This window comes from Astatotilapia calliptera, chromosome 5 (assembly GCF_964374335.1).
Source record: "Astatotilapia calliptera chromosome 5, fAstCal68.1, whole genome shotgun sequence".
NCBI lineage: Eukaryota > Metazoa > Chordata > Actinopteri > Cichliformes > Cichlidae > Astatotilapia > Astatotilapia calliptera.
In genome coordinates, this window is record NC_137426.1 from 1302166 (window position 1) to 1324536 (window position 22371).

Sequence of the window (22371 nt, forward strand, 5' to 3'; positions counted from 1 at the left end):
CTACTCACGCAGAGAAGAACGGCTGCTGCTGCATCATCATCCTCATCATTTCTGCTACACTGGCAGGGCTAGGGGCCAGGACTCTCCTCTTCGGGTTTTTGGGGGATGTTGCTAACTCCGGGTCCGATAACAGGCAACCCACGCACAGTAGATGTGCTCGGTGTGAGGTCTCGCAGCAAGCTATCAAATACGGCGCATTTCTCAGCTTTTAAAAAAAACGCTATGCGTCGCCAGGTGTTTCATCGGATTTGAGGTGTTACCTCCTTTGACAGTATCACAGTATCAGCTTAAAGCACTTGTTGCTGCTGAGTTTGCATCTTTTGCTGTGAAGTACAGCCAGACTTTGACCGCTTCGCCTTGGATATTTTTAATCTGTAGCTCTGCTCTAAAAGAACGTACGTACCTGGACCCGCCTACTATCCTCGGAAACGTAAAATGATTGGCTAGAATTGAATGAAATAAATGAAATGAAATAAAGCACCGAAATGTGCGCTGCTTTTCGGTCTGGTTACTACTGTTTATGTCAGAACCGGTGCCATCATGGCACCTGATACCGGTACCCATCCCTACACCTGACCTTCAGCTGCTCTCTGGCCCAACTGTATTGACCTCAGCCGTCTTCATCTTCTGTCGTGAGTTCTCTAATGAAGACGGGATTCAGAATATGAGAGACAATCAGGGTGTTTCTAGCATTTGCGATGAGTCACATTTATATAAAAATCCTGAAAACATTTCCTCCTCCAGTTTTCTCTTAGACGTGTGTCCTTAAAGCCACAAATGTTTGACTAAGAGTGTTTGCCAAAAGCATTTGTTTGTATAGAAGCTGAAATTTGATGGACGGTTAATTCGGAGCAGGCAAATTGTTCTTTTTCGGTGATTTCTGTCACATTATTCTAGGCGAACATTATTCTGTCTGCAGAGGTGTTAAGTGTCTGTCAGTCAGCCTCAGTCCCGATGCTTCATTTTTCATATACCAACATCTGTTAGTGAGGTTGGAAAACATGAAACCTGCAGACAGATTCACTGAAATGTTGGAAATCATATTAGTCATAATTAACACCAGGAAAATGCATGCATGCTTACACAGAAAGTTAACCGCCTTATCTGCTGCTAACTTTGTTTGTGAATGCTCTAATCAAACCCTGATTGGCAGCACTCTGCCGAGTATTTACTCTTATTGTGATTACAGTCTTAAAGCACTTGATTGAGGTGGATGACGTGCAGAAAATTATCTCTCTCAGCCCAACTCTGATATTATTCCTCACCCAGAGGGGTTTGGGGTTTGCACAGTAGCTGCAGTCTTCCAAACAATCAGTGTCAGCTTTAGTCCAAATTAACTCCAATGAGAATTGTGGGATTACTTAAAAAAATATTGGCTTTAGAATGAATACTAAACTAATGAATAGTGTATAATGATGTGGTATTGTGCATTGTCGTGACATGAGAAAAGCAAAGCAGGAAAGTTACAGTAATCACAGAAACAACAGTGTCTTGTGCACAGTATAATTTAAAACAATGCATCTGATGTATGCACCAGATAAAATCATGTAGACTCATCAGAATTTTCTGTTGTGCACACAAATGAGCAGAAACATTGTCGGCTTTTAAAAGCAGATCAGTGGAAACACTATCGTTCTCTGGGCTGCTGTGGTTTTTCTGCATGGCCCTCTTTCTCTAGATTCAGCTCAGAAACAGAAGTTCTTCAGTGTTCTTCCTGTGGAGTCATGAGCATTAGCCAGAGTGTGACAGGTCTTTAACTTCCCGCACGTCACCCTGAGGTCCTCTGGGACCTCGCACACTCTTACATACTCGAGTATTCCCAGCAGGTAACAGCTGATTAGTGGCTGTGAGGAGACGGGAAGTTCCTCAGGCTTTCCAGCACTGAAGCACCAGAGCCTGCAGTTCCTCCAACGTCCAGCAGTGACTCAGGCCCCATAGACTCCCATGTTAAAATGAACACGTTTACAGCATGAGACAAAAAAGGTTTGGGTCTCAGTTCTGGAGATGCTGTTCATAAGTAAACTGTTTAAATGGTTTAATTAGAGGTGTGGCCGCTGACAGCTGGCATGCTGTAGTTAAAAGGCCGTCCGAGAAGTCTGAGCTCCAGTTTTGGTGAGTGAAATTCTACGATTTGGATGTTACAGATTAATTAAGCTGAGAACTTAACGCTCGCCTCTCTTGTGAAAAGTCATTCCTGGCAGCAGCTAAATGCTGTTAAGACTTGAAGTTAAGACTTCAAAATGTCGTTTTTCAAATGAGTGAATGTGTATGTGACAGTCCCAGACATTTTTATTTGTCCTTTTTTATGTTTACAGCACTTCTTCTTTGTTGGTTCTCTGATCGGACTCTTCAGTGATGCTCCGGTGTCCTTTTACACCCACTGAATCAAAAGACGTTTTACATGCATGTTTATTCTCTACTGTATATATTTTAGCAAATCACAGCAGAACACAGACTCTTCTTTAATAAGCTGATCACTGTGAGATGATACGAAGAAAATTCTGCGATTGCATGTATTGATTAGAGAAAATGAAATGAGTATTTTTTCATATCTGTTGAAGCCGACAGTAGTCAAGAGCAATAGCTGGGTTTCCTGCCTGGTTTATAATCCCTGGATTACGCTGGTTCTCAGTTAGAAACTGAGCAGCTGAATAAGACCTGCAGCAGTGCTTCCATGTTTATTGTGGACTGTTCCTCCATCACCCTCTCCTCTGTGAATCCCGAGGACTGAGCTGGCACTTCTGATCAGCATGTTTGCTGCTGAAGAAATGAAATTCTTCCCAACCAATGAGCTGAGGATATCTCGACAGACCAGTGAGGTCATGGACCGATGAGGACAAGAAAGAAGTGACTGAAGGGTGTAACAAGTTAGAAGCAGCAAGAGCGGATGAAGGGGGAAAGAAAGGGAAGTGGAAGTGTGGGAAATGGAGAGGAGAATAAAAGCGACTGGTACACTGCTGGATTAAACTGCCGAATGTTAAATTTAATTGCGTTAAGCTCCATTAAGTTGCCAGGAAGAAAAGAAGTAAGGAGCTCTTGAGAAGAAAAAGACTCTCTCTCCCAGTTTCCTCCTCTTTTCTTTCCCTCTCAATTAAAAAGGTAGTTAATGAGTTTAGGTTTTATTGGAATGGAGACAAGGTGAAAGGAAGTCAAACATGGCGGGATGAACACACAGCAGCCGTGTAAGCAGAGAAAACACGGATGTATTACGACCGTACAATAACCTCGCTGTGATGTTAGATTATTAATCCTGATACTTGGGCAGGTGATTAACTGGTTTAGTCATAGGCAGGGAAAAAAAGAAGATTTTCTTGATCTTTAATTATCAATCAGCTGAATGTAGTCAGAGTATGGGCTGAGATAAACCTGCCATGACCTGACAGGGAGTAAATTTGGACTTTTATGTTTGCATTTGTGCCTTTGTCTTCCTGTTTTAATTTGGTAATGGCTTTATTTCCTGTCTCAGTCTTCCCCCTGATCGTTTCCACCTGGAAAAAAAAAAATAGGATGAGCAGTTCAGATCGATTAATGGATAAACATCCATCCATCCTGGAACCAGACGCGTCGCCTTCTCTACTGTGTGGCAGACGGGTGGCCCTCATTGGTGCAGACCAGGGTTGGTCAAGTTACTTGAAAAAAGTAATCTACTGATTACCGCTCCAAAAAAGTAATCCCGTTACTTTACTGATTACTTATTCTCAAAAGTAAGTATTTACTTTATTACTTAGTTACTTTTAAAAACATGATACACGACCTGAATACAGAATCATGCTGTAGACCTTTCAGCCATATTCTAGTTTTCTGCATAGCCCATCATATGAAATGTAATCAAATGAAAAAGTCTCTTTTTTTAAAACTTGTTTTATTTGTTTTAATCTTTTAATTTTATGCACGTTGCATCAAGCAAACATTAAATTATATGCAACAGTCTTTGACTTGAAGAAATTAGTTTTATATTTGTACCGCAGTGATCATGTCAGTCGGGGGATCTGGGGGTTTCTCTGTGAATTTCAGATTCCCGTGGCAGCGTGCTGTCGGTAATTGCTCAGAAGTTTAGGGGGGTTTTCGCTGTAAAAAGAAGTTTTCTTCCCATGCAGAGTGAACAGCGGACACTAATGTTTTTGTCACTTTTTACAGAATCAAACTCAGAGTAATGTCAGTACTTGCACGCTTTAAACGCTGCACGGTTGCAGTCTCTCCCGCACTCGATATATTATCCATTGTTGATCTGCACGCATCTGTTACCACGAACGTCGCACTCGCTTACGTCATTGTCATGAGACACTCTCACAGACAAAATCACGGTTTAGTAACGCAGTAACGCAGCGTGCTTACGGGAAAGTAACCGTAATCTATTTTTTAATCTTTTTTTGCAAGTAATCCCTTACTTTACTCGTTACTTGAAAAAAGTAATAAGATTATAGTATCGCGTTACTTGTAACTGCAGTCAATCCGAGTTTGACTGCAACTCTTGTCACACGACGCCTTCCATAAGCTGGCCTGTGCGCCTCACGATTGACAGAGGTCACTCAGATTGAGCTGTTGGTTCTAGTCGATGAAATAAGGAATACAATCACCAAGCAACCTCCTGTTGTTGCTGCAGTGTGACTCAGGCATTAGCCTCCATACAGTCTGCAAGCCACTTTGTAACCCACCTCCGCCCAGTGGCCAAGGTTTAAATGCACAGTTTAACCAGAACAAGTTTTCTTCCCTAAACAGAACAACATCATTTTATGAACAAACCAAACGGTGACTCGTGTCAAAGTCAGAACGTGGTCACAGACAGGACTTTAACTCAAAGGTCGAAGGTCATCAGCCACCCAACATACAACCTGGTGAGGTCTTGCTATGTTTAGCTTCAGTGATGAAGATGCTCTTCACCGTTAATTTGTTTGAACTGTGAAAGTTTTTGTGGACTTTTTTTATCCTCCAAAAGTCTTTTTCTACCTGCAGATATTGGAAAGAGGAGGGGCGTCATTTTCTCCTCATGGTCATCGGCACAATGCAGTGAGCACGAGTTTGTGGCTGGAAGCAGGAGTGGTACTCTGGGCAGTAGTATAAGTGCATATCAAAGTGATTCATGTCGTTTAATAGGTGCAGATTGCTTTGTTATATTGTCCGTAATTAGGGGTTTGCTTTGTCGTGTTCCCCTGAGCCACAGATAATATGTTGGCAGTCTCCGAGCTGGCAGAAGGTCTCAGCGTTTTCCACTTTTCTCTGATGAATTGGTGAATTTCTAAAACATTGGTTAGACTTTGGGCTCAGAGCGAGCCTGCGGTGAAAGCCATAAGCTCTGTGTGAGGACATGAATCATATAGAAGGCTGCGCACACACTCTGATGGCGTGCCGGGTCGAGTGCTGCTCAACCATGAAATATGCTCCGATGATTTCACGACAGCTCTGACTCTCGCCAATTAGACCATCTCTGCCTTACGGCGCCTCGGCCGTATTTCACCATCTCAGAGGTGAGATGATGATCATTTAAAGACATGCTGAAGTCTGTGCAGAGCGAGCAAAACTTTACTTATGAAGCACATTTTATTCCAGGTGTGCCGCACAAGGAGAAGCTACCACAGAGACTGATAGCGCTAAACCGATGTAAGCATGTGAACAAATAAAATATTTAGAAAACAATACCATAAAAAATAATGAAACCATAAAATCATAACAGACAAACTCAGTGAGGTGGTAAAGTAGTGAATGCTAGAAATGAAAATGAACGAAGCTCAACAGCAGCCCAGCACAAATCACGAAACCTGCAGTTTAAAATCCACAACAAACTCAGAAATGAAATAAAATCATTAAAACCAGGAAGGAGACGAATGAAAGTCCGAACAGTCCACATCCTGACGTCCACAGTCATAAAAACAGAGCCATATCTGGACCACAACATAATGCCTGTTTTACTGATTTCATTATTTTGCACTAAAAATCAGCTCGGAGAGAGCGAGCTCGGAGAGAGCGAGCTCGGAGAGAGCGAGCTCGGAGAGAGCGAGCTCGGCGCTCTGTGTACGTTTTGTTTAGCAAGTCAGAATCCACCACAGCCATAGTACAGATCCATCCATATTCACTGATGCATCCTTGGATTGTGAAGCTGAGATTGTGCTTCTGCTTTGACATTTCAAACAGGAAGTCTGACTCGAGACTTTCCAGCTGAAACATTTTGACGGGTTTCCTCTTCAAACAGAAAACAGGAGGCGTCATCTCTGTGGGATCGTCCCTCGTGGTCCAGCTCTGATCTCCATTACAGGACCTTCCAGCTCCATTTCAATTCAATTCAATGAAACTTTATTGATCCCGAAGGTTGACCTTGAAGGAAATTGGGTCGAGGCTGCCGACCTTTTGCCAGCGCCATTTTCCTCGTTGTTTGCATTTTAATAATATCCTGAAAACTACTTTTAAAAATGTAAATATTTGCTTTGTAAAGAGTTTGTAGGTAAACATTTCAAAAAGATCATCAGGAGGCCAAACTCTTTCAAAAATCGAACACCTTCAGGGTTTCTGTCATTTTTCTCCAGTCATCGTCTGATTCTGGGGTGAATGTTATCCGAGGCTCTGGGGACTGAACCCATGCGGGATGCATGAACCGGGAAACTCAGAATGAGCTGCGAGTGGGCTCAGACATTACTCACGTCTCACTCGGCGCTCCCTCTTCGAGTGACTTTAGCTCATTTGAAGCACTTCAGCTTGATAAGGCGCTGCAATACTGCCAGAGTGATTCCTCCAGCGCAGGGCAGTTACCTGTTGGCGCCATCCCGAGAGATAAGCAGTGTTTAAAACAGCAGATTAACCGAGGACGGAGGTTGCAGTGTGGAAATGCATCCATTTCATTGGTCCCTAACCTGTCACTGTTTAAGAGTCTCTGCACTACTTTTTATTTTCCCTCTGTACCATGTCACTGCATTGCATCATGTAAATCTGATCACGGTGATAAAAGTATCAGAGAGTGATGCAACTCTGCAATGAAATGAGGGAAAGTTGAGCCCTCTGTCTTGTCGGCGTGATGATCAGTGAGATAAGTGGGAGGTTCTGAAGTCAATCAAAGCAGAGATATCTCTGTCTGGAACAGAATCGGCAGATTCTTCGGTTTGACATGTTTGGAAACGCTCCAGATACGAAACCGAGCCAGAAGTTTGTACAGACAGGAGCAAAAACAGTGTTCGAGCACGAAAACCTGACATATGTCTACCCGTGTGCCAGATTTCCTGACACATGGGCACATATATCTACTTTAACCGCCGTCGCTTTTTCCTGGAAGCTGGAAGCTTCACAGCAGTGTGAGGAAGGTCAGACACAGCTGGGCTTCAGCAGCATGAAGCTGACGCTGAGGTCATACAGACACCAGTGAGAAACTGTAAGGTCATCTCAAGTAATATGATCAGATAATTGTTGGAGATTTCTGCTTTATGTCTTGTAGGCTCTCACCCATCCAGGTCATCGCAGTCTAAGGAGCTCAAAGACGTTTCATCTGAGAAGCTTTTTCAGTTTCAACACCAAACGGTCAAGTCCTAGATTTTAAACCCTAGTGGGAGTGGCTGACCCTCTACTGATCCTCTCCCGCATCACATGAGCCAAGGAGTTAAAAAGGATGAGGGTCACAATCAGCCAAGGTTGTGGATGAACCCATTGTGAAACCCTACCTCACCTTATCATGTGACTTACTGAGATTAACTGACCCAGGATGTGAGTGGTCATGACGGCGTCTGGGAAGGATCTCCAAACTGGATTATAGATGGCAGACAGTTGGGGTCGTAAGCCCCGCCCTCCGTTCAAAGATGGTCGTTCACATTGGACATAGATGCTTCTTTCACTTCTATTGTATCGTGTCTTTATTTTGTGTTAAAATAGTATAACAACAACAACAGAGAACAAAAGAGACAAACAAAAAAACAACTTCTCTGTCCAAAACGTCAACAATGGCATCCTTAGAAGAGTGACCTTTGACACTTAGATGATGTCACGGTATTTGTGTTTTAGCTTCTAAAATTATATTCTTTGATTACTGATGTTCATGTTTTTGGTTTCTTTAGTTCTCAGTGATCTTAGTCCTCTCTCCCTTACTGTTTATCTCAGCCTGTGGTTAGTCTCTGTTCCCATGTTATCCCTGTGATGTTCCCTGTGATGTTCCCTGTGTCCTGTGTCCCACGTCTACTGCTTTTGTATTTCCTGTTCCAGAGTCTGCCATGTTTCCATGTCAAGTCTGCATCTTTGGAATGCTGTGCTTCCTGTTTTATTTTGATAGTCCTTGTATTATGTCAGTGTATTCTGCTTTGCTTCCTGTATCTCGTTCTGAATTGTCACAGCGTTGTTCCCACCTGTTCCTCCTCCTCTCGTTGTCCTGCTTGTGTATTTAAGCCCTGTGTTGTTGTTGTGTTGTTAACACTTCTGTAACAATCACACTGCCTCAGTGCTGTGTGCGTTTCCTAGTTTTCTTTCCCAGTTTAGTTTTCATGTTTCTACTTTCTAATTTTAAAACGTCCAACTTTACAGAATACAAAATAAAAATTAACGAACTACCAGGAAGTACGTTATTTTTTTCAGAGAAGGAAGTTATAATTTAAGGGTTTTTACTTCAAAGCTGTGAATGTGCGTACGACCACAGCATGGAGCTGAAGCAATGTCCAAACATGTATTATATTATATAAACATATTATAAAGATATGAGTTATAAAGAAAGGGAAAATGTTTAAATTCAGTGACTGTCTCTGTTTTGGACGTTTTATTCATGCTTATGGGATTATATAATTAACTGGAGGTACTGCTTTTGTTGTGTGGAGTCAAAGTTATGGAATCACAAAAACATAATGATATGATGTGGTGTATATATTATATTAGAAATAAGTTCGTTATTATTACTGTAGATGATATCAGTAATGAAGCTGATTAAATATTGCCTGATAACTTATGTCAGAGGGGCGGCATTAAATAAGCGTGTACTTCTTCCCACTCCTTTTTGATTTGTAACTGAATCAGTTGCAAATCAAAACAATACAATATCCAAATGTGTTAGCTTTGTTTTGTATAGCTTTTAAGCTAAATGAGCTGACACCAACAAACAAACAAACAACTTTATGCCTGAGCGAACCAGCTCACTGTGTTTTGATGTCTTCAGGGTTCTTACTGATTTTCTGATACACATTTCTCTTCTGTTTCCTCGCAGTGAGCGTGTCAGAACCTCGTTTGGATGAAACCTCTTTAGATTTTAGACTTGTAGTCAAGACCGCCTAATCTGAGACCAAGACAAGACCAAGACCAGAGGGTATCGAAACCAAGACAAGACCGAGACCGAGACAAAAACATCTTTAAACTGCAGCCAGATGCTGCTTCGTTTACAGGTGTCAGGCATATTTATGTGTTTTTGCTTTCGCACAGCCCTCCTCACCACTGTCTACTGTCTCACTCACTGAGAGGACAGACGGATGCTTCACTTGACTGTTGCGTCTCTCACCCTCTCTGTTTTTCACACAATGATATTATCCTGTATCCTCGCATGTGATTGGCCGCAGTATGGACTGATTGGAGCATAACTGAGCCACTTTGTGAGAGCTGAGCAGCGAAAGGAAATTAAGTGAAGGTAGAAATGACTGAAAGATTATTATGGTCTGTTTTGAGTTTTTGTTCAAAAAAGAATGACTTCATATATATATATATATATATATATATATATATATATATATATATATATATATATATATATATATATATATATATATATATATATATATATATATATAAGTTTCAGCTGTGAATGTACTGCTCGAGACATCCAACTCTATTAGATTTATGAAAGTGGCCCAAGTGCACCGTGGGATACACCAAACAAATGTTGAAATGTTGATCCAAAATGCAGTTTTAAATGATGATTTCATTGATTAAGGGAGTTATCCAAACCCGCCTGGTCCTGTGTCGAAAAGTAATTCCTTCTCTTGTTAAATGATGAATTAACTGTGATTAACCACATTTTTGGAAAGCTGAGTTGATTTTCACTAAACACACTCAGGCTTGATTACTGGCAGACCTGCTGAATCACAGAATCACTTAAATAGAACCTGTGTGACAAAGTGAAGCAGGCTAGGAGATTTCAACAAGCAACACAGAGAGAAAAACAAAGTCACTGACATCTGTCAGTCTGGAAAGAGTTACAGAGACAAGGCTGTGGGACTGCAGTGAACCACAGTGAGAGTCATGGCTTCACATGTCTCAGTTAAGGTCAGAGTTTGATTCAACACTAAGAAAAACGCTGGGCAAAAATGGCCTCCATGGCAAAGTTCAAGGCGAAAACCACTGCTGACCAAAAAGAACCCAAAGGCTAACCTCAAACATCTTGATGTTCCCGAAGACTTCTGGCAAAATACTCTGTGGACTGACAAGACAAAAGTTGAACGTTTGTAAAGTCTGAGCCCCGTTACATCTGGCTTAAATTTAACAGCATCTCAGAAAAGGAACATGATAGCAGCGGTAGGACATGGTGGGGGTGGTGAGATGGTCTGGGGTTGATTTGCTGCCTTGCTGTGGTAAATGGAGCCATGACTTCTGCCATCTACCAAAACATCCTGAAGGAGAATGTCCGGCCATCTGTTCGTGACCTCGAGCTGAAGCTCACTTGGGTTCTGCAGCAGGACAATGATCCAAAACACAGCAGCAAGTCCACCTCTGAATGGCTTTAGAAAGACTAAAGGCTTTGGACTAGTGGAGTGGCCTAGTCAAGGTCATGACCTGAGTCCGATTGAGATGCTGTAGCATGACCCTAAAAAGGCAGTTCATGCTCAAACCCTCCATTGTGGCTCAATTACAACAATTCTCAAAGACAAGTGGGCAAGAATTCCTCCACAGCTGGAAAAGACTCACTGACAGTTATCACAAATGCTTGAAGGCAGATGTTGCTGCTAAGGGTGACCCCACCAGTTATTGGGTTTAAGTGCCAATCACTTTTTCACACAGGGCCATGTGGATTTGGATTTTCCCCCTTGTGTTTGCTTTTGTTATCCTTGTTTCTGCGTAATCCATCATACAAAATGTAATCAAATTAAACTTGTTTTATTAGTTCCCTGGACTTTTTAGGGGGAGGTAACAATGTTTAAAACGATAACAATAATATTTATATTTATAACAAGGTGCAATAATAATTAATGTGCAATAATAACAGTGTGCAATACACATACACTTATTCTTCTTTTTTATACTAAGTTAATATACTGTGTTGTGTTGTTTGTTACGTTGTGATGTGTCATATCGTGTCGTGTTGTGTTATATGTAGTGCCGACGTAGGACAGTTTTTCCAATTTCATTGTACTACTGTACTATGTATGACTGTGCAATGACAATAAAGAGTTATCTTATCTTATCTTATCTTATCTTATCTTAATCTTTTAACTTTACGCATGAAGCAAACATTAAATTATATGCAACATTCTCTGACTGGAAGATATTTGTTTAACATTTAAACCTATTTTCTGCACATTCCAGCACATAAAATATTTTTTTGAGCAGAAAACACAGCAGAAAATAAATAAAGTCAAAGACTCAGCGGTCCTGTTGCTCTATTTTCACCTGTATAGCAGGAGTGGGGCAGGCGGAGGTTTACCCTGGTGCAGGTGTGTTATAGTGGTCAGTGGAAGGATCTGGGAGTTTCACATTCCCGTGGCAGCGTACTGTCGGTGCTTGCTCGGAAGTTTAGGGGTTTTTTTCGCTGTAAAAAGAAGTTTTCTTCCCACGCACAGCGGACACTAATGTTTTTGTCACTTTTTATGGAATCAAACTCAAAGTAAGGTCAGTACTTCCACGCTTTAAACGCTGCACGCTCATACTCTCTCTGCACTCGATATGTGATCCATTGTTGATCTGCACACAGCTGTTGTCACGAACGTCGCACTCGCTTACGTCACTGTCATGAGACATTCTCGCAAAAAAATCAGTTTTAGTAACACAGTAACGCAGCGTTCCTACGGGAAAGTAACGGTAATTGTGTGGTTTTTTCCCATATTACTAACATGCCAATTTGTTTGTTGTGATTTATTATCAGCCGGACTCATATTTGCTTTAAATGACAAATTTATTTAAGACGGAGTGATTTATCTAAGTCTGGGATGGTACGTGTTAACGGCCGCTCATAGATCCTACCTGCCGGATCTTCTTTTCATTGATATCGCTGTTATGACTGATGAAGCCGAGCTGGTGAGTTTCTGTGTTAACCAAGTAACGTGTTAAAGCTATAAATATGACTATTACTAAACTGTACTGTCATTAATAGTGTTGCTTTGTTAATGTTGTATGGTTGTTTTATTTTGTGTCTTTCAGTTGATTACCTGGCTTCTGTAAAGGCACAGTTACTGTAGTGGTGTTAGTTTATGGTTGTGGAATAAACTTATAAAAGGCAGCAATCAGATGTCCGAGCCTGAGTACGACACAGTTTCATCAGTTAAAACACACCCTTACGGTGGGAGTTTGCTAAATTAAAGGTAGTTAACTTAGTAAAAAAACCGTACAGTAATCAACACTTAGCCACCCCCCGCGACGGAGAAGTGGAGGAGGGTCTGTGTCGACTACGGAGAATCCAGCAATTAGACGGAGCCCGGCCGATCGTCACGGCCGATCGACGTGACTTCGTTCTCAAAACACCGTCAAACCCTCGTACGTGAGAGACTGTGTGTGGATTTCTTTGCTGGGACTATTAGGGCGCTGGCATAGGATAAGCCGGCCGCCGAAAACGAACTTTTAATTCAGTTACTAGCCGCTAAGCGACCGGAAGTGGGTCGCCGCCATCTTTGTTGAGGGCAAAGGAATAACGCCGGTAATAAACAAGAAGGAAAAGTCAGTATGGCATCCCGAGAAGAATTAAAGAAAAGGCGGTCCTCTGCGCAAGCAGTTTTTACTAGGAAAGCCAATTCCATTGCCTTTAACATTGACCTTCTGACTGAACATGACCTCATGTGTGAAAGTAGGACACTCAAAGACAGTTATAGTGAGGTTTGTGATAGCAGTTTTGATTACATCGCTGCTATGGAAGAAGAATATGCAAGTGTGCTTGCAGCAGAAATAGCTGAGGTGGAGAAGAAGCTGCAGGACTGCCGCTCAAAATACCAGACCACAGAAATGAAGCTAAAGGAAGCGTCATGGTCTCGTTGTGCATCAGGTCAGTTTGACAGTCTAAGAGTTGACCTAAAAGATATGATTAGCCAGGTGGAAGCGCTCAAAACGGGTCAAATAAAACACAATCAGTTTGATTCAATGCTCCCTGCTGTGGAAGGCCGAGAGGAAGCTCTGAGTGAGTTTGTGCATAAGTGGGATCGTTATGTTCCAGAGAAAGAAGTGAACGTTATGCGAGCTTGTCTCAGGAAAGGAGGAGAGTGGCTATGGTGGTGCTGGCTACCACCCTAGATGGAAGAAGGAGATCTGGGTGTGGCGACCTTAGAAGCAGGACTAGCAGTGAAGGTGAAGGCAGTGATGAAGGTGGCGCTGACGGTGGAGTGACGACCAGCACTAGCAAGCCCAGTGGGCCCGCTGCGACCGGTGGAGATGATGGCCCAGCGCGTGCCAGTGGTGCGCTAGATGCTGACGTGCACCCTGCTGCATGCCAAAGTGCCGCAGTGGGCAGTAGTAACCAGGTTATTGATGAAGGTGGCCCCGATGGAGCACGAGCTGCAAGTCCTTCCATTGCAGCCCTTCAAGCGCCACCACAGGGACCACTATCCCAGGGTCTGGGGAGTCCTGTGTTCAACCCTGGCCCCTCAGGCACGCCAAAGCAGCTTCGAGGAGTGCATGGTGTGAGACCCAATGGCGCTGGGGCAGGACAGAGCACGTCTACCGTCTCTCAAGGATCACTCGGAACAAGGATCGCACTCGCACCCCTGAGCCTACCAAAGTTCTTTGGGGACAGGAGAAGCTACTGGCGCTGGAAGAGTAACTGGGGGACCCTCCAAGCGTTAGCGGAACCCACAGGTTCCCCGGAGTGCAGGCTCTTCCACCTGATGGACAGTATTGCTGATCCAGTAAAATGTGAACTTAGGCTGTCTCACTGCCGTACAGCGAGTGAGGTTTTCCGAGTTTTAGAGGACTGTTATGGTGACGTATCACAGATAGCAGATGACATTGTACTTGAGCTACAGGAGTTACCGGGCGTGCGCAACAACAAACCCAGAGAGGTTTTACAGTTGATCCAAGCTGTAGAGAGGGCGCTGTTGGACTTAATAGACCTAGGTTGTGAAGATGCCATAAAAAATCAGTTAGTGATCCGGTCACTTGAGAGTAAGCTGCCGGACAGTATGAAAGAAAGGTGGCTTTTGTACCGATGTGATCCTGTCAATGATGTCAGTCCACAGAACCGGTTTGATAAGCTATGGCAGTTCCTGAAAGATCAGAAGACAGTTCTGGTGCAACTGGAGCAGTTGCAATCCATCAGACAGTCTAATACTGCCAGGGCAGCCGATCCGAGCCCCCGCGAGAAACCAAAAGAGAGGCCTGATCGGAGGATGGAGAGACGTTCGTTCACCAAGGCTACTGCGAGCGAGACGAGAGGTAAGCTGTCACAGAATCCTTGCTGTTTGTGTGGCGAAGAGGGTCACACAGGGCGTTTATACCGCTGTAAGACGTTTAAAAAGGCCAACCCGTCAGAGCGGAGAGTTTACGTGAAAAAGACAAAAGTATGTCCCAGGTGTCTGGACTCTCATGGGAGTGATGACCCGTGTAGTAAAAACTTTCTGTGTCATAATGAAGGATGCAGAAGGGGTGATGCCTCATCGGATCACCATTTCTTCCTGTGTCTTAAGACCCCAACTAGGAAAGATGCAGCTAGGCAAGGGATAAAAGGGGATAAAAGGAGAGAACCCCGAGGCCCGACGGAAGAGCAAGAGGCTGTGTTTGCTGGCCTAGGTCTGTCCCCGGAGCAGCTGGAGGCTGTTCGAAGGGCTTGCACAAACAAAGTAACTTCAAAGTTGTGGGCTGGCAGAGGCTCGGAAGATGAGAGTTGTCTGAAGGAGCTCCCGGTCCTCATGATGTTGTTGGACGTCACCACCAAGAGGGGAGACTGGATTGGAGCACTCATCGATTTAGCCTCTGACACGAATTATATCACCCACGAGGCAGCGGAGAGGCTTGGTCTGCCTGGTGAACCAATCACCTTAGTTGTTCATGGTGTTGGTGGCATGGAGGGAAAAGTAGAGACAAAGAGATACCTGGTGAGCATAAAAGTAGCCACAAAAAAGGGAACATGGCGACTCCATGAGATGGTTTGCTATGGATTAGAAGAGATTGCCAATGTGGGTCACGTCGTGGACTCGGGGCGCCTGGAGAAGTTTTTCCCAGGCTCCGTCGAACCCGGGGAACTGATCCGCCCGGAAAAGATTGAGCTACTCATCAGCACCCGGGAGGGTCGTCTAGCCCCCCAGAGAATGATGAGGTGCGGTGACTTGGTTCTGTGGGATGGTCCGTTGGGGAAAACCATCAGTGGTGCACACCCAGATCTGTTTGAAGATGTGGAGGTGACTGCACGACTCTCATCGACCCATTTTGCATGCTCCATGAGGGCGGAGTCTCAGAGAGTTGTGGCCCTCCATAACTGCTGCCCAAAACCAAAGAACAGCGTAGAAGTCGGTACCACGGCTACATCCAACACTGAGATCATCAAATGGCTGCAGTGGGACAGTATTGGTGCCGCCTGTGATCCCATGTGTGGCGGGTGCCGCTGCGGGAAGTGCGCCCCTGGAGGGAAAGAAATGTCACTTGCTGATGAAAGAGAGTTGGAGATCATCAGAGGAGGTCTAACCTTCAAGCTGAGTGACAATCATAGTGACAAACCCCATTGGGATGCTAAATATCCCTGGAAAGCGGACCCTGCGACCCTGCCTAACAACCGCAAAGCTGTGGAGGCGACTTTCCTGAAGTCAGAAAAGCGCCTCGAGAAAGATCCGCTATGGAAGGCAGCGTATGCTAAGCAGGTGTGCGACATGCTGGCTAGGGGGGCCGCTATCCAGCTTTCCCAGACGGTGTTGGACGAGTGGAAAGGAGCGGTGTGGTGGATAAACCATCTGATGGCGCCCAACCCACACTCCAACACCACGCCGGTGAGGCTCGTTTGGGACAGCAGCCAGGTGTACAGAGGTGTTAGTTTGAACAGCATCTTGATGAAAGGCCCAGATGTCCTGAATCCCATTAGGGCAGTGCTGCTCCATTTCCGGGAGGGAGAGCATGCGGCAATAGGGGATGTCTCCAAAATGTATAACTCTGTATGGCTGGAGGATCAAGAGGTGCATGTTCACCGCTTCTTGTGGAGGCATTCCCTGGAGGAGGACATCAAGGATTATGCTGTGGTGCGTGTGAACATGGGTGACAAGCCTGCAGGTTGTATCGCTCAGGTTGCCATGCGAGAGACTACCCTTCTGCCACAGTTTGTCAACAGGGTGGAAGAAAGACGTGTCATTGAAGAGGATACTTACGTGGATGACATCCTTGTGTCCCACAACGACCCTGAGAGACTGAGCGAGATCCTTGAGGGGGTTGAAACCATTCTCAAGCATGGTGGGTTTTACCTCAAGCCTTGGGTGCGGTCTGGCTTTAGTGGGAGGCAAGGTGCTGTTCCTGCCGAACCAGAAACCATCATGTTGCCCAACCAGCTGCGGACCGAGGACAACAAGGCCTTGGTGTGGGTTATCTCGTGGAAGAATGGTAAATGGTAAATGGACTGGTTCTTATATAGCGCTTTTCCACTCTTCTGAGCACTCAAAGCGCTTTACACAACTTGTGCATTCACCCATTTACACAACTGACATTCACACACATTCATACTCCGATGAATGGATCGGAGAGCAATTTCGGGTTAGTATCTTGCCCAAGGATATTTGGCATGCAGACTAGGGGAAGCCGGGAATCGAACCACCAACCACCAACCTTCCGATCAGTAGATGACCTGCTCTACCACCTGAGCTACAAGCTCTTCCTCATGGTGGCTATTAACTTCTCCGCAAGAAAGAAAAAGATGCGTACTCAAGTAGACCTCACTGAGGAGAACATAGGGGAGAAGACGCCAAATCCCCTCACCCACCGTTTGCTTCTAAGTCAGGTAGCAGGGCTCTATGACCCCCTTGGTCTGGCGACGCCCCTGAAGCAGAAAGGTGTTATTCTTGTCAGAAGAGCCTTTCAGGAGGCCGGGATACTGACTAAGGATACGTGGGATAAGCCGCTGTCTAGTGAACTACGTGGGAGAGCGATCAAGCTCTTTGAGGAGTACGCGCGGCTGAGTACCATCACCTTTCCCAGGAGTATTACACCATCCGGCTGGGTGGGTAAACCCTGGGGGATCACGTTCTCTGATGGAAGTTGTGACTCATACGGAGCGGTCCTCTACCTGCGCTGGGAAACGTCTGGAGGGGTTAAGACTCGGCTCGTGGAGTCCAAGGCCAAATTGACTTGTCCACAGAGCCTTGCGCTTTTGGTTATCTGGCAGGGGTCGAACTGCTGTAGGATTAAAATGGGAGGCAGTGCCCACGGCTCAGGAGCGAGTAGAGGCGTTTCAGGACTTATGCCTCGCCGCCCAAGCAGGTGTGACTTTCCCTACGACGACGCTCAACCGCCTGGTTGTGCGCAGGGATAAAACAACGGGGCTCTTGATGTGCTATGGCCGGATTCAATCCGTTGAGGAGGAGAGGTCCAGGGTCCCTTTGATCCCCTACAAGTGTCGGTTAAGCTCTCTCCTCGCTGAGGACGCCCATCTTGTCAACCACGAAGGTGTTTCTGCCACCCTTCTTCGGATGAGGAAGAGGGGCTGGGTAGTTCAAGGTCCCAGGATCGTACGGAAGGTGATTGATTCGTGCGTAAGTTGCAGAAAGTGCAGGGCCAAGCTATGCACTCAGGTGATGAGTGATCTTCCTCCCGTACGTACTACGCCAGCAGCCCCTTTTGAGTACACTACTTTGGACTTGTTTGGTCCATATTTTGTCAGAGACTCAGTAAGACGACGAGTGAAGAAGAACGTTTGGGGCGTGGTTTTTAGCTGTATGGCCTCAAGAGCAGTTCATGCAGCCATAGTTGAAGATCTGTCAACTGAGGGCTTCCTGAAGGCATACCAGCGGTTTACTGCCCTGAGGGGTCACCCCAAGAAACTCTGGTCTGACCAGGGGACCAATTTCGTGGGAGCTAAACCTGCGCTGAAGGAGCTCTATGATTTCCTTGCGGGTATCGACAAAGACGAGATCCAAAGAAAGGCAGCCGTAGTTGGGTCTGACTGGATGTGGGAGTTTAGTCCAGCGGACTCCCCACACCGGAATGGAGCAGCAGAGGCAGCTGTTCGCGTGCTGAAAAGGGCGTTGAGTAACGTTGGTGAGGAGGGAAACTTGACTGCTCTGGAATTCCAAACCCTCCTCTATTTGGCGGCCAACCTCACCAATGAGAGGCCTATCGGGGCCAGAGCTCAAATTCAGGAAGAAATTGTAGATGTGTTGACACCAAACTCTTTGTTGTTGGGTCGGGCAGGGCCCAGGGGCGACAACATGGGTTTTGAGTTCCCTGCCTACCCATTCAGTCGTCTACGTGCAGTCCAGGTGGAAGTGGACAAGTTTTGGAGACGCTGGAGTCAGTTGGCCGGGCCGCACCTGTTTGTTCGGCAAAAATGGCATGCCCCGGCGAGAAATGTTTCTGTTGGGGACCTTGTCTGGGTGGCAGATCAGAACGCACTTAGGGGTTGTTTCAAGCTGGGCCGCGTGGAGGAGGCAGATCCGGATCACCTAGGTGTTGTTCGAGATGTCAAAGTAAGGATTTGTTGTAGTCGTCCCATCAACTGGTCTCAGGCAAGGAAGGACTGGGAACCATGCCATTCCACCATTCTCCACAGGGACGTAAGGAGGTTGGTGGTGTTACTGCCAGTAGAGGAGCAAGAGGAACGTGGTTCATCCCCCTGAGTACCCAGGAGATACTTGCAGATTGGGGACTCTTGGGTGTGGGGACCAGGCCCAACCTGTTTAAAACACTGTTATAAGAATTTTTTTTTTCTATATTAGTGTTTATTGCTACTGGTTATTGTGGCCTACTTAGTCTGGCACGTAGCCCAAGTGGGAGGTGTGTGGTTTTTTCCCATATTACTAACATGCCAATTTGTTTGTTGTGATTTATTATCAGCCGGACTCATATTTGCTTTAAATGACAAATTTATTTAAGACGGAGTGATTTATCTAAGTCTGGGATGGTACGTGTTAATGGCCGCTCATAGATCCTACCTGCCGGATCTTCTTTTCATTGATATCGCTGTTATGACTGATGAAGCCGAGCTGGTGAGTTTCTGTGTTAACCAAGTAACGTGTTAAAGCTATAAATATGACTATTACTAAACTGTACTGTCATTAATAGTGTTGCTTTGTTAATGTTGTATGGTTGTTTTATTTTATGTCTTTCAGTTGATTACCTGGCTTCTGTAAAGGCACGGTTACTGTAGTGGTGTTAGTTTATGGTTGTGGAATAAACTTATAAAAGGCAGCAATCAGATGTCCGAGCCTGAGTACGACACAGTTTCATCAGTTAAAACACACCCTTACGGTGGGAGTTTGCTAAATTAAAGGTAGTTAACTTAGTTAAAAAACCGTACAGTAATCTAATTACCTTTTTTGCAATAGTAATCCCTTACTTTACTCGTTACTTGAAAAAAGTAGTGGTCATGTCCGGTTAGGGGTTCTGTTGGCTCTCAGGTGACTGTTTCCTCGCGGCTGCGTGCAGCGGGGCTAGGGGAGGGTCTGTACTGACAGACGTGGGTTACTGACCTGGTAGCCTGGCTGCCCCTGGGTGGGTCCGGGATGGGCGTGAGGTTCTGGGGGCGCTCCGTCTCTGGGCTGGGACCCGGACCGGGCCTCGGGGGCTTGGGTCCTGGTTGGTGTGTTGCCGGGGATGTGGGCGGGTGGGTGCATGGGGGCCCAGCCCTGGAGCAGGGTGCCGCCGGTGCATCGAGCCACCTGGGGGGCTCTTCAACTGGTGGGGGAGATTGTCACATCTTGCAGGAGCTTTCCTCTCCTCAGGAGCTCCCTCTGCAGGAGGGGGAGATACAGGAGAGGTGGAGGAAGATCTCAGCCTGGGTGTTTATTGTCTTATGTAGTCTGGAAGATGAGTGGATGGTGGGGTGGGTGCAGTTTTCTCTGTGGTGGGGTTGGGTGGACTGTCCCCGGTCCGGATGGGCCTGGGCCCCCTTTCCCTGGCGGGTCGCGGAGTATGGGGGTGCCTACTGGGGTCAGCGGGGGAGCTGGCCCCAGGGATGGGTCACTTGCTCCTCCCTTCCTTCCCTCCCCATCTCCAGCTGCCTCCCTCTTCCCGCTCCACCACAACCACCCACACATGCAGGACCTTGGAGTAGGGGTATGTCACCAGGGTGCAGAGGAGGCTACCCCCCCCCCCCCCCCTCTGTCCCCTTCTGGCTGCCTCTGCCTCAATTTTATCCCACAACTTAGACATTCACATTACTCACACTCTCATTACACATACATATAGGATCTTGGGGGTGGGCACGATACACGGAATCCAAAGTACCATCAGGGTGTACACCCCACCCCTGGCGTCGTTGCCCACCTCTCAAGGTTAAATACACGTAGACATTGAGGGCTAGCAGGAGGGACCATGCGCTTACCTGCTGCTCTCTGGCAGGTAGCTCCATGCCCTCCTGGGTTTTAAATGCACCTTAGAACACACATGCATCAACACTACAATGAGCGGGTGGAGGGAGGTTTGGAGTCTTCTCTCACCCCCGTTCTCTGCGACCTGCTGGAGCGGGGGGGCTAGGAGGAGTTGGCCGTCCAACTGCGGTCTGGAGTGTGGGGCCTCCCTGCTGCTGCGGAGTCGGGGCGGTCTGCCTCCCCCCACCGCAGGGAAAAGGGAAACACCACCTGGGTCTGGGTGCAGTTCCCCCCTCCAGGGGTAAGGGTACCTAGACCCGGTTCGTAGAGTACGCTTGGGGAGTGTGATCGCGTGTACAGCGTCTCTTTATGTCTGTCTCCACGTTGGTTGAGTGTGGAGTAAGTGCATATGAGAGCATGAGGGGGGGAATGGATGTTTGTATCTGTGTGTGCCTGTATGTCTGTGTCTATATGTCAGGTTGGGTGTCAGGCGCCACCTCTCTGGGGACATCTCAGGCCCTCCAAGGTTTGGAGGTCTATCTCCCCCCACCACCACTTCCCCTGCCAGTGGCGGACCCCCTCAGACATCGGTGCGTTGGTGGTTCTTTGTGTCCGGGGATGGGCGTCCAGGTACACACCGGCTCACTCCTTGGCCGCTTATCGGGGCCTGGAGCCTGGGGCTCGCTCGGGCCACTTCGGAGGTGGGGTGCCCCCGGCCTCTCGGCCTGGGGCTCGGTCACTCAGGCACGGCTGGCTGCCGGCGGAGCTCACGGGCGCGTCACTGCAACTCCCCCTGGCTTCTGCTCCGCGGCTGCTGAGTGAGCCCTCATCTGGGACTCTCCTCAGCTCTTTCTGGGACAGTGGCGCGGCTGCCCCTCTGTTGGTCTTCCTTGGTCTCTTGTGTTCTGGGGACTCTGGATGTCTGGAGTTTTGATCTCATCCATACCTGCTTCATGCCCTGGAGGACGGGGCTGTGCCCCCCCACACCCTCTAGCAGATCATTACATGAAGGAACCTTTTAAAAAAACAAGCGCGTCCATGCTCACAGGTGTACACACGGGTGATCACACCCACAAACTACACCCTTTTTGGCTCCTACCTCAAAGCACACTGTGTTCTGTTGATCTTATGTGCTGCACAATAATGTTTAACATTTAGTATTTACTGTCATATTCCCATATATCATTGTGATGTTGTTTATTCTATTACTCTTGTTCTCTTCTGCTTGTTTTCTTTTTTCTTTCTCAGCAGGTGACCCAGGTGACTGATATATGCATTTTTTTTCTGCTCATTCTGTTGGTTTTTGTCTTTTGCCCTTCTCCCCTGTCCCTCTTCTCAGCTGTTTCTCTTTCCTCCAGTCAAGTCTGTCCCGTATTCAGTAAGTGAAAATAAAATAAACAATAAAAGGTGAATCAAATGGACCATTACGGCAAGGCTGGGATGGTCAGTTTGGTAAAGTAAATCCGTTGGGCATCTTTCTTTGCCTTTAGACAACAATTCTGATGCAAAAGAGCCAAACGGGACAGGCCAAAAAAAGAAAAAAAAGAAAAAAGTAATCAGATTACAGTAACAGGTTAACGCGTTGCTGCCCATCTCTGTCCTTGTCTAATATTTAAATTCATTTGTTGATCTGAAACATTTAAGTATGACAAATGTAAAAAAACTGTTTTAACACCACAGTATGTGTGACTTAATAAACCTGACAAAAGGAAGGTTGTTTTAGTTGTGACTCCCAAACACAACGAAATGACGCCATTATCCTGCTTTCTGCTTCTTTGTCACTTTAGTGGCA